The sequence below is a fragment of the Magnolia sinica genome, chromosome 5 (assembly GCF_029962835.1).
Source record: "Magnolia sinica isolate HGM2019 chromosome 5, MsV1, whole genome shotgun sequence".
Classification (NCBI taxonomy): Eukaryota; Viridiplantae; Streptophyta; class Magnoliopsida; order Magnoliales; family Magnoliaceae; genus Magnolia; species Magnolia sinica.
This window is the reverse complement of record NC_080577.1, coordinates 112,385,272-112,395,864: the sequence shown is the minus strand read 5'-3', so window position 1 is coordinate 112,395,864 and position 10,593 is coordinate 112,385,272.

The following is a 10,593-nucleotide window of genomic DNA, read 5'->3' as shown; positions in this document are numbered from 1 at the left end:
AGATGGAAGTAGGAGTTCATGATCTACTCTGGCTGTTATAGCGCTTGATACGCAGGTTCTCAGAAGTTGTACACGTGGCATATATTAACTCCGGATAAACCGACTAAAGTGTGAAGCCCGCTGTCATTAAGTCATAAGTTAAAGATCGGATTGGTTGAGAATTTCTAACCTCTATTTCGTGGACAATTGTTTGTGGAAATAAGCCTGTTGCATGTTTTCATTTTTAACCGTTCAATAAGTGTCCACCAATCTGATATTCATGTGATCAAATTAGGATAATTTTTGGCTAATGATACATCTACAGATAAAACCATAATTTGAACAGTTTAATTTGTTAGATGGATGAAAAATAAGCATCACTGTGGGCCCTAGGAAGTTTTCAACGGTCGATGTCATCATCCCCACAGTTTAGTATGGGGTGGTCCATTTGAGGATTGGATGGGCTTAAATTTATTTATCATATCTTATAATGATCTTTAAAAATGTATGGACGGTTTGGATAATACATATACATCACGATGGGCCCCACTGTGTTACTTGCTACGCAATCCCCGTCTTGAGAGCGAGGAGATCATGGAAAGGTGATTCGCGCGAGGAAGATGCGCGCTATGGCAACGAGGCTTGCTCGCGTGAAATTGCTGTTTTTCCTCGCGGTACAAATTCCAACGTATTACATCTTTGAACGATCCGTACCGTTAATCAGATATTGAGATTGACCATTATTCCTAGGTTAATAGACTTATAATGAATATTGCCGTTGGTTATATTTTCTAAGGATCTCTCTTTCACAAACACACATGGCCCACTTGATGATTAGATAGGCTAGGTTTAATAAATATCATCATATCTCATGCGTGTCCCAGGCTGTCATGGGTATCTAACGAAAAGAGGCACGCGTGTACAAGTCCTGGCCATTCGTAGTGGGGGCCAACCATGAACATTTCGTGGCCCAGCATCAGACCGGTCAATATGTCATGCGGGTCACACATGCATGGGAGGAATGGAGGGTTGGAACAATGACCATTGGATTGTAATGATTGTACTCAACGAACGGTTTGGACCAACTGATTAGCTGACTAGCATCTTGTTGCGGGCCGCACCACAGGGAACAAGTATAAAATCACGCTTAAAACCAATAATTCTATATGATGTGGTCCTCCTAGGTTTTTTATCAGAATTATTTTTTTTTCTATGTGGTCCTCCCGGTGAGACAAACCTGATGAACGGATTGGATGGAACAAAAAAAAAACCATGGTGGCCCCCACAACAACCTAAGGTCGGCACCTCCCCATTTTCAATGTTGTGTGGCCCACCTGAGTGCCTGATTTGTCGTATTTTGGTAAAACAAGCTACTATCGAGTATCCCACCTGATGAACGGATTGGATGGAATAAAAAAACAATGATGGGCTCCACAACAACCAAATATCAGAACCTCACCATTTTCCATGTGGTGTGGCCCACCTGAGTGCCTGAATGGTTATATTTTTCGTTCTCAGAACTAATATCTAGTATCCCACCTGATGAACGGATTGGATGATAAACAATCACAATAAGGTGGGCCATGGGGTGTTCGGTTGTTGTACGCGCTGCTGTTTTAGAGGATTTCGGGCCGTCTGAATCCCCTGCCTTAACCCAAATGGCTCATTTATGAACCCCAGATACGCGTAGTACAGTGCGGAGTATTGGCTATTCTTTCTCTGTCTATTTATTCCGTCCGCATCTGCCCCCACTTGATGTGACGTGGATTCGTGGATTCGTGACTATGGCCCCCACCACTATTTATATATTTTATATCCACACCGTCCATCCGTTTTTTCAGTTCATTTTAGGCCATGAGCCCAAAAATGAAGCAGATCTAAATCTCAGGTGGACCGCATAATGGGAAACATTGTTGATTAAACACCCATCATTAAAAACTTTCTATAGCCCACCACAATGTTATTTGCCATCCAAGCCGTTGATAATGTAAGACAGAACTAGATGAAGGGAAAACACAAATATCAGCTTGATCAGAAATTTTATAGGCCCTGAGAAGTTTTTAATGGTGTGTTCAATCACAACTGTTCCATGTGGTGTGGTCCATTGAGATTTGGATCTGTTTCATTTTTGGGCTCATGCCCTAAAATAAGATTGACATGGATATAAAACATATACATAACAATGGGCTCCACAGTCATGAAGCCATCGACCTAAGTGGGTCCCATTCACTAATGGCAATGTGTGGACGGTATAATCATAATTCATTTGGAGAAGGAATCTGTGGTGGGACCCACATGGTGACCTAAGTTTACTCTTTATTCATTGCGTGTGAAATGCAAACACCATTTATAAAACAAAGATTTTCAAGGTTTGACCATATACATGGATACATCCATGGCCTATGAACTCCAAGTGATACGACAGCCGTCCAATGAATATTTTTTCCCCCTCTTACACGTTCTACAGCTTACGAAGGTGAAGACAGCAGCCGAGAGCCGTTGGTGAATGTGTCCATGAGTTGATCATGACCATTCAGATAACATGTTCCTGAACAAAATGATAGTCAATCTTATTATAATGCTTGTGAGCATGAAACACTGGATCACATGGATGCTGTTAATTAAACTAATAGGTAAGTGGTATCAAAAAATGCATTTGGTCGAATATAAATTTCACCCGGTGTATGGAATAGATGGAAATAATTGGATTAATATCATTCAGTCCTAATAAAATGCGGGGGAGTATATTTTGTGGAATTCAAAATTCATTACACCTGTGGGCCTCACATTGATGCTTCCATTTGATCCATGTTATTCATTCATTTGCATCCTTTACATGTGACCCTCCAGTAGCAGAGAGGATATTAGGTGAGAAATCCATCCTTGGCTATAGGGCACACCATGATGTATATTCCTTACATCCAGGCTGTCTCTCTGTTTTGAAAACTCATTTTAGGACATGAGCCCAAAAATGAAATAGATCTACATCTTAGGTGGACCATACCACAGAAAATGGTCTGTGATTGAATCCTCATCATTTTTAAAAACTTTATGTGGGCCAAGAAATATTAATTTTCCATCAAACTTGTTGATAAGGTTACGAAGACCTGTTCAAAGAGACCACACAAATATCAGCCTGATCCAAAAATTGTGCGGCCCGTTAGACATTTTTAATGGTTGATTACCACTATTTCATGTATTGGTTCACCGGATATTTGGATCTGCTTTTTTTTTTTTTTTAATCGTACCATAGAATGAGCTGTCACCAATGATGTGGATGTAAGACACATACATCACAGTGGACCCCAAAATTAGGCATCCACCGACCTCAGTGGATCCGATCCATCCAAACTGCTCCTGAGTAACATATGCATATAAATGAACTGTGGCAAAATCTACTCAGTTGATTACAATTCCATTGTCTACTAAACACTAGTTCTAATTAGTACGTTGTTTTTCCTAAAAAAAGAATTTGATCCCAAATGTGAGATTGAACTATCAAAATTTCATGGTATTGCCATACTATAACCATTATGTCATAATGGTTCTAATTCCACATAACGCAATTCAATACGGCTTAATCCCTCTTTCTAAACAATACCCAAATTCTCTTACACCCTGTTTGGCACCTTGGTTTTATTGGCAAATGAGTGTATTGTAAATTTAAATAGTTATTTTTTGCATTTGGTAGTGTTTGTTTCAAAGGTAAATGAAGTAAGAGGTATTTTAAATCTACATTTTTTGTGTGTTTTGAAACCTTGTGTAATCCAAGAGGAATACTTCTTTTGCCTCCTTTTTAAGGACAGAAGAGTCACACATGTGACAAAGGTGTCTTTAGGCTACTAATGCACTAGACATAAGGCACACTAATGATACTTCAAAATAATTTAATTATCAACCACAACACTAAAATCACACTAATAGAATGATATGAACCATCCAAACATTAGGCATTTAAATAGAATGTTAGAAAACATCGGTGAGTTGCTTGTTTGTGATCCTAACATCTGTGGCCCATGCAAGGCTTAGAATTTCCTCTTTTTTTGCTAAAGTATATTTGTTAATGGGCTTATTATAATCATTTTATCAAATATCATGCAGATATATTAATTTGAGATATAAAAGTTGATTTAGTTAATCAAATCTAAGTCCTGTGAATATGCCAAAGACTTCCAATGCCCTCGTACAAGCTTTAAAATGGAAGATTTTGATTCCAACACATTTCAACCAAACACAAATGAAGATTTAGAATCACCCTGATTCCTGTAAGACCCATATCCTTGACCGTACCATTCTGTAGGCTCCCGCGGTCCTCTCGGTCGAATTCTGGCAACCCTTGACCTGTATCCGACGTTTGCATGCAATCCTAAGCCGAATCCTGCATACCAAAGTCGACTCGACACGAAACTTATACCCTAGCGACCGCGCCGTCACCGCGGTTCTAACACCGCGACTCGCACACCGATTCGATACACGGGCGATGAGATGTGGGCCCGTGTTCATTTGGAAGAAACGCCGAGCGTTACAAATTCCGAAAGAATCTCTGCGACCCGTCACATCAAATCAAGTCAAGTACACTACCATACCTCAATCCACCTCACCCTATGCCAAGTAACAAATGCCCATTCCCTCTTTTCCACAATTCAACTCTCTCTCTCCCTACCCATCCCTCTTTTTCCAAATTTCAAACAAATCCTTACCTCTTCATCCCCTTTCCTTACAACACCCATTATACCTATCCCATATCAATCTGTCACCTCTCTTTCTCTCTTATTCTTCTAACTTCCATGAGAGCTTCCGACATCCAAGCTCTCTCTCCCAAGTGTGGCCCATTTTTCCTCTCTCTCACCTCCCATCTCAACCATCAAAACCTCATCATCTTCCATTGAGATCGAAGCTAAGGTGACTACCTTTCCAAGAATCTAAAGAAGGAGGCCGATAGGTGGGTAATCTTGGACCACATTTTTATTTTATTTTGCGATTCAAGGGCCCACCTACGTTGGGACCCACATTGATGTATGTTATCCATGAGGGGCCCATAGTGGCGGGGCCCCTCCGTCATCGTCGATTCCTCTCTCTCTCTCTCTCTCTCTCTCTCTCTCTCTTAGTGATGATGATGTTGCCTTTATGATTTAGGTAAACGTGTGGTTATGCTTCTTACGAGATAAATGTACATTAGAAAATCCTCTTTGCAGGATCCCAGGATCAGAATCTGACGTATACACGCTGGGAGCCGAGAATGGGTTACTACGGAGGCTATTGGCATCGGATTCGGTGATCGAAAATTTTGTAAGCTCGGTTTCCGGGTTTAGGGTATGACAGAAGTTGGTATCAAGCATAACTTGAGAATACCTGAGGATAACATCACATATCTGCTGATAGCTACCCTACACTCTATGATTGTCGAGAACTTAAAATGATTAAGTCCCGAATTCGAATAACTTAGCGATCTTCTGTTATAGACTCTTAACGTGCATGCCTTCAAGAGTTCTCAAGGTTAATAGACGTTTTTGTTCTTCCCTATAGGACATGCCGCTCAGGAGAGCGATTCGAGCGACTTCCACTCCACTACTTGAGTCCCCTGCTCCCAGCGTGAGGATGCCGCTCCTCTACCCGAGGCCGGTGTGGATCCAATCATACCCGTGAGTGTCTCCCAGTTGCACAGATGTTGTAAGTTATGACGACTGCCCTCCAAGGGCAAGGCATGCACCCCGTTGTTTCGCCAGCCCGTGCAGAGCAGGAGTGCACGAGTGCCTTTCTTCAAGAGTTCCGACAGTTTGATCTGCCATGTTTCCAGAGCAAGCCAGACCCGACAACAGCCGAGAGATGGCATTCCGAGGTAGAGAAGATTTTTGATACAATGGGATGTACGACCCAACAGTGGGTCCAGTTAGCCATATTTCTTCTCCAGGGTGAGGCCGAGCACTGGTGGACCTCTGTTACCCGTGTTACAGAGCCTGATTTCGTCTGGACATGGGAGAATTTCACAGACCGATTCGACCAGCAGTACTTCCCCGACCACATTCGTCGGCAATGAGCGTTAGAGTTTGAGACCTTGGTATAGGAAGACATGTTTGTGGCGCAGTATGTGGCTCATTTCGTGGCGCTATCAAGGTTTGTGCCGTATTTGGTTAATGATGAAGAGCGAAAGGCCCGCCGTTTTGAGAACGGCTTACGTTTTGGCCTCAGGAGCCGTGTCATTGGACACATGCTCCCGACCTTTGAGCAGGTAGTTCAGAGGGCCTAGATTTACAAGGTAGAATGGAACGATTCGCAGATGGTTCGTGACCACAGAAGAGACCGGAAGAGGAAGATCCCCTCCGGTAGTTTCCAGCAGCAACGTCGACGACCGCAGAGGCACAAAAACCATCCATTCTTTCGAGCGCCAGCAGTACCTTTAGCACCACCAAAGAGACCATTTATGGGCGTTTACTTCAAATGTGGTGAGACGGGGCATCGTAAGCGTGAGTGCCCCCATTTTCAGCAGCAACGACCTCTTTGGGGGGACATACACCTCCCCAGCAGACCTAGGGCAGGTTTTATGCAGCTCTATAGGACGCACAGTCGTCAGGAATCGCCGACGATTCGCGCAACCAGGCATTAGGACCATCTTGTTAGATTAGTCATCGGTGAGATGGTGAGGTTGCAAGGTATCCTAGTCCGGATCGTTTCTGATCCGGGATTTGAGGTTTAGTAGGGGTCACCATAGTGTTGGTGAGGCATCTTGGGAGTGCGAGGCCGAGATTCGAGAGCGATATCCTCATCTCTTTGATGATTGATTATATGTTGTATCTTATATGTTGTCTCCGATTTTATATGACGATGCTTTGTTTCCTCATCTATTATAAGTTATGTTTACTTACAATGATAATGTAAATTTTGTGGACGAAATTTTTATTTGGAGAGGAGAGTTTTAAGACCCATATCCTTGATCGTACCGTTCTGTAGGCTCCCGCGGTCCTCTCAGTCAAATTCCGACAACCATCGATCTGTATCCGACGTTTGCACGCGATCCTAAGCTGAATCCTGCATACCGAAGTTGGCTCGACCCGAAACTTATACCCTAGCGACCGCGCTGTCGCCGCGGTTCCAACGCCATGACTCGCGTACCGATCCGATACACGGGCTAGGAGATGTGGACCCACGTTCATTCCGAAGAAACGCCACGCGTTGCGAATTCTGAGAGAATCTCTGCGACCTGTCACATCAAATCAAGTCAAGTACACTATTATACTTCAATGCCACCTCACCCTATTCCAAGTACAAATGCTCATTCCATCTTTTCCACAAGTCAACTCTCTCTCTCTCTCCCTACCCATCTCTCTTTTTTCAAATTTCAAACAAATTATTACCTCTCCATCCCCTTTCCTTACAACACTCATTCTACCCATCCCATATCAATCCATCACTTATCTTTCTCTCTTATTCTTCCAACTTCCATGAGAGCTTCCAACATCCAAGCTCTCTCTCCCAAGTGTGGCCCATTTTCCCTCTCTCTCACCTCCCATGTCAACCATCAAAACCTCATCACCTTCCGTTAAGATCGAAGCTAAGGCGACTACCTTTCTAAGGAGCTAAAGAAGGAGGCTGATAGGTGGGTAATCTTGGACCACATTTTTATTTTATTTTGTGATTCAAAGGCCCACCTATGTTGGGACTCACATTGATGTAGGCTATCCATGAGGGGCCCATAGTGGCAGGGCCCCTCCGTCATCGCCGATTCCTCTCTCTCTCTCTCTCTCTCTCTCTCTCTCTCTTAGTGATGATGATGTTGCCTTTGTGATTTGGGTAAACTTGTGGTTATGCTTCTTACGAGATAAATGTACATTGGAAAATCCTCCTTGCAGGATCCCGAGATCGGAATCTGGCGTATACACGCTGAAAGCCGAGAATAGGGTACTACGGAGGCTGTTGGCACCGAATTCGGCGATTGAGAATTTTGTAAGCCCGGTTTCCGAGTTTGGGGCGTGACAAATCCAATGTAATTGGGATTTGGATTTCAAAGCATTCCACATCCAAGCTCCCAAACGAGCCTTTAATATAAATTACACTCGAGAGAGTTTGCGACAATATTAGTAAGTGATGGATGCTCCTTTTTTTAAAAACTCGATCTAGAGTCAATGTGAGAATATAGAAGATCGTACAAATATATTTTGTGCGCGAGCAAGACAAGGTGGAGCACAGGAAGGAGGCTTGCTAGAGCTATTAATGGTAATAAAAAGTGTTGTATTTTGTATTTCAAAAATCAAATAAATTCATTTTTGAAATGAAAAAGAAAGTTCCCTCCAAAAGTGTTTTCATAAAGCAACAATATTTTGTCTTGTAGTGTTGTAGGTTTAGTCCCACATTAGATGAACAAAAGAAAAATATTTAGCAGATAAGAAGAGATTTTTGCATTAAGCTTAAGCCCCGAACATGTGAATTTGGTTGTGCGAGTAGGAGGCTATTCCTTTAGCACCAATTTATGCCATGAACCACACGTGTGTTGAGCCGTGGTGCGGTGCAGTGTATGTGCTTGCCCGCGTGCTCAAGTATACTTTCTATGGACAAAAAACAACAATTGACTAGAACAATCAAAATTTGAAAACCCAACAACTATGTCTGCTGGTAGGGGTGCTTTTACACTCTTTCATGGCCGCCATTGAAGTTTATAAAAGGATTCTTCAATTCGTATCTTAGTATGTATTCAAATCTCTTCAGTTCTTGCTACATTAAGTGCATTAGTGTGGTAAGACAATAATTGAGGGTATACTAGAGATTGATTGTCCATTGTTCTTATTACATTATGGACAACATCTGAAGGATGGCAAATCAACTTAAAACTGAGTGATTTAATCGTGTCTCGATTTCAATAAGTTTTTCATTTTTTACTTGATTTTCTTACCACTATTTATTTTTCTTTTATCATTGTTTACTGTTTCAAAATTTCGAAATTACGGATTTACAGACCCCATTTACCAATGAGAAAGGCCTTATGCAAGCATATCCATAAACTTCATCTCAGCGTTGCCTAAAGTGAGAGGATGTTGCATTTTCAATGGTTATAGTGGACCAATTCTCCAAGTATGCAACATTTATCTCAGAGCCAATGTATTACATAATAAAGGAGGAAATGCAACTCTTCATCGAGGATGCAGTGAGGTATTGAGGTGTGCTTGAGGCCAACATGAGCATTTGGGACCTTATATTCATATGTTGGTTTTGGATGCCAGTGTAATTTGAATGGTGGAATAAATAAATTGTTTATGCATTAATAATGGAGATTCAAAACTGTAATCTTAAACACGTACTTTGTAGGGAAGACATTCTCAATACCGCGATCTCGCCAAGAAGAATGCTTGGTCTTTCGCACCTTACATCCTCAGCTAAACCTTTCAATGAGATTATAATTTTCAATATATTAGAGTGAGGAGACCAAGACATGTATTTATAGGAAAGATGACAGAGAAAGTTTACCCATCACACTTCTCTCCTTTGAAGTCTCCACACTATAGGTTTCCATATTCGCATTAATAACCATGTATAGAGACCACGGTTCAAGCGTTCTACTCCAAACCTATCTATAATGATCACAATTGTAATGAGGCCCACTGAATCACTCAATCTAAATAAACCAACGGTTAGATCTAAAACGATTATCACGTATGGCCCACCTAATAGGAGTTACAACAATTGTTTAATATTATTCCGGATGCAGCTACACTTCTCTACGAGTTTCCACCCCTCAAATGGATGACTAGACCAAGAGGATCAATGCACTACTAGAGAAATACTTGCAGCAACTTTCAGATGTGGCACAATTCTACTATAACCAGCAACAGAGTGTGGCGTAAAGTGCATCAAAGCTAGTGGAGCAAAGGGCACTCTAGGAAAGAGGCATTTGATTAGTAGAGTGCTGAGAGATGAGATTACGGACGACTAACACCGCCCATGTAGATAGAGCAACAACTAAAATATGATAGGAAGTGCTATCAAGGAAATGAACATGATTGTTCATTCCTGGCAGGAGATGATATAGTGAGAATGATGTCGTCAACATACAAAGGCCAGTGAGAATGCTGAAATAATCTCTCCATACAAAACAATGAACTATCCACCTCATTGTAGATGGACAATTCCAGAGTGTTTGTTTAATCTCGTTAATTGCTATTTGACTGTATAAACCACTTTATGAAAGACAATATAGAAATGCATTCTTAACGCAAGTTGACAAAGTTACAAATCTCGATGACTAAATACTAGTTTCAGTGGGTGGTTGCAAGAAGCTACAAAGGCTGTTGCATACGCTAGTGATTGGCTATGAGTTCTGGCTGCCGCGAAAAGCTTCAAAGAGAGCTTTTCAGGTTGGAAGAAGTTGAGATTGTCGATAGATGGAGCAAGACAAGGATCAATTCCCGAATATGGCTATGATACCACCAAAGATCGGCAATGTTTCCATCTATTCATAGTGTGAAATATAAACACCATTTATAGAATACAAATATATGCGACGTATACATACATATATACATGGTTTGTACACTGGATATATCTTATTATCTGTAGAGATCCCACTTCTCTGCAGTAAGTTTCATTATGGTGTAGATTATAAAACATAGTAACAGAAAACTCGGC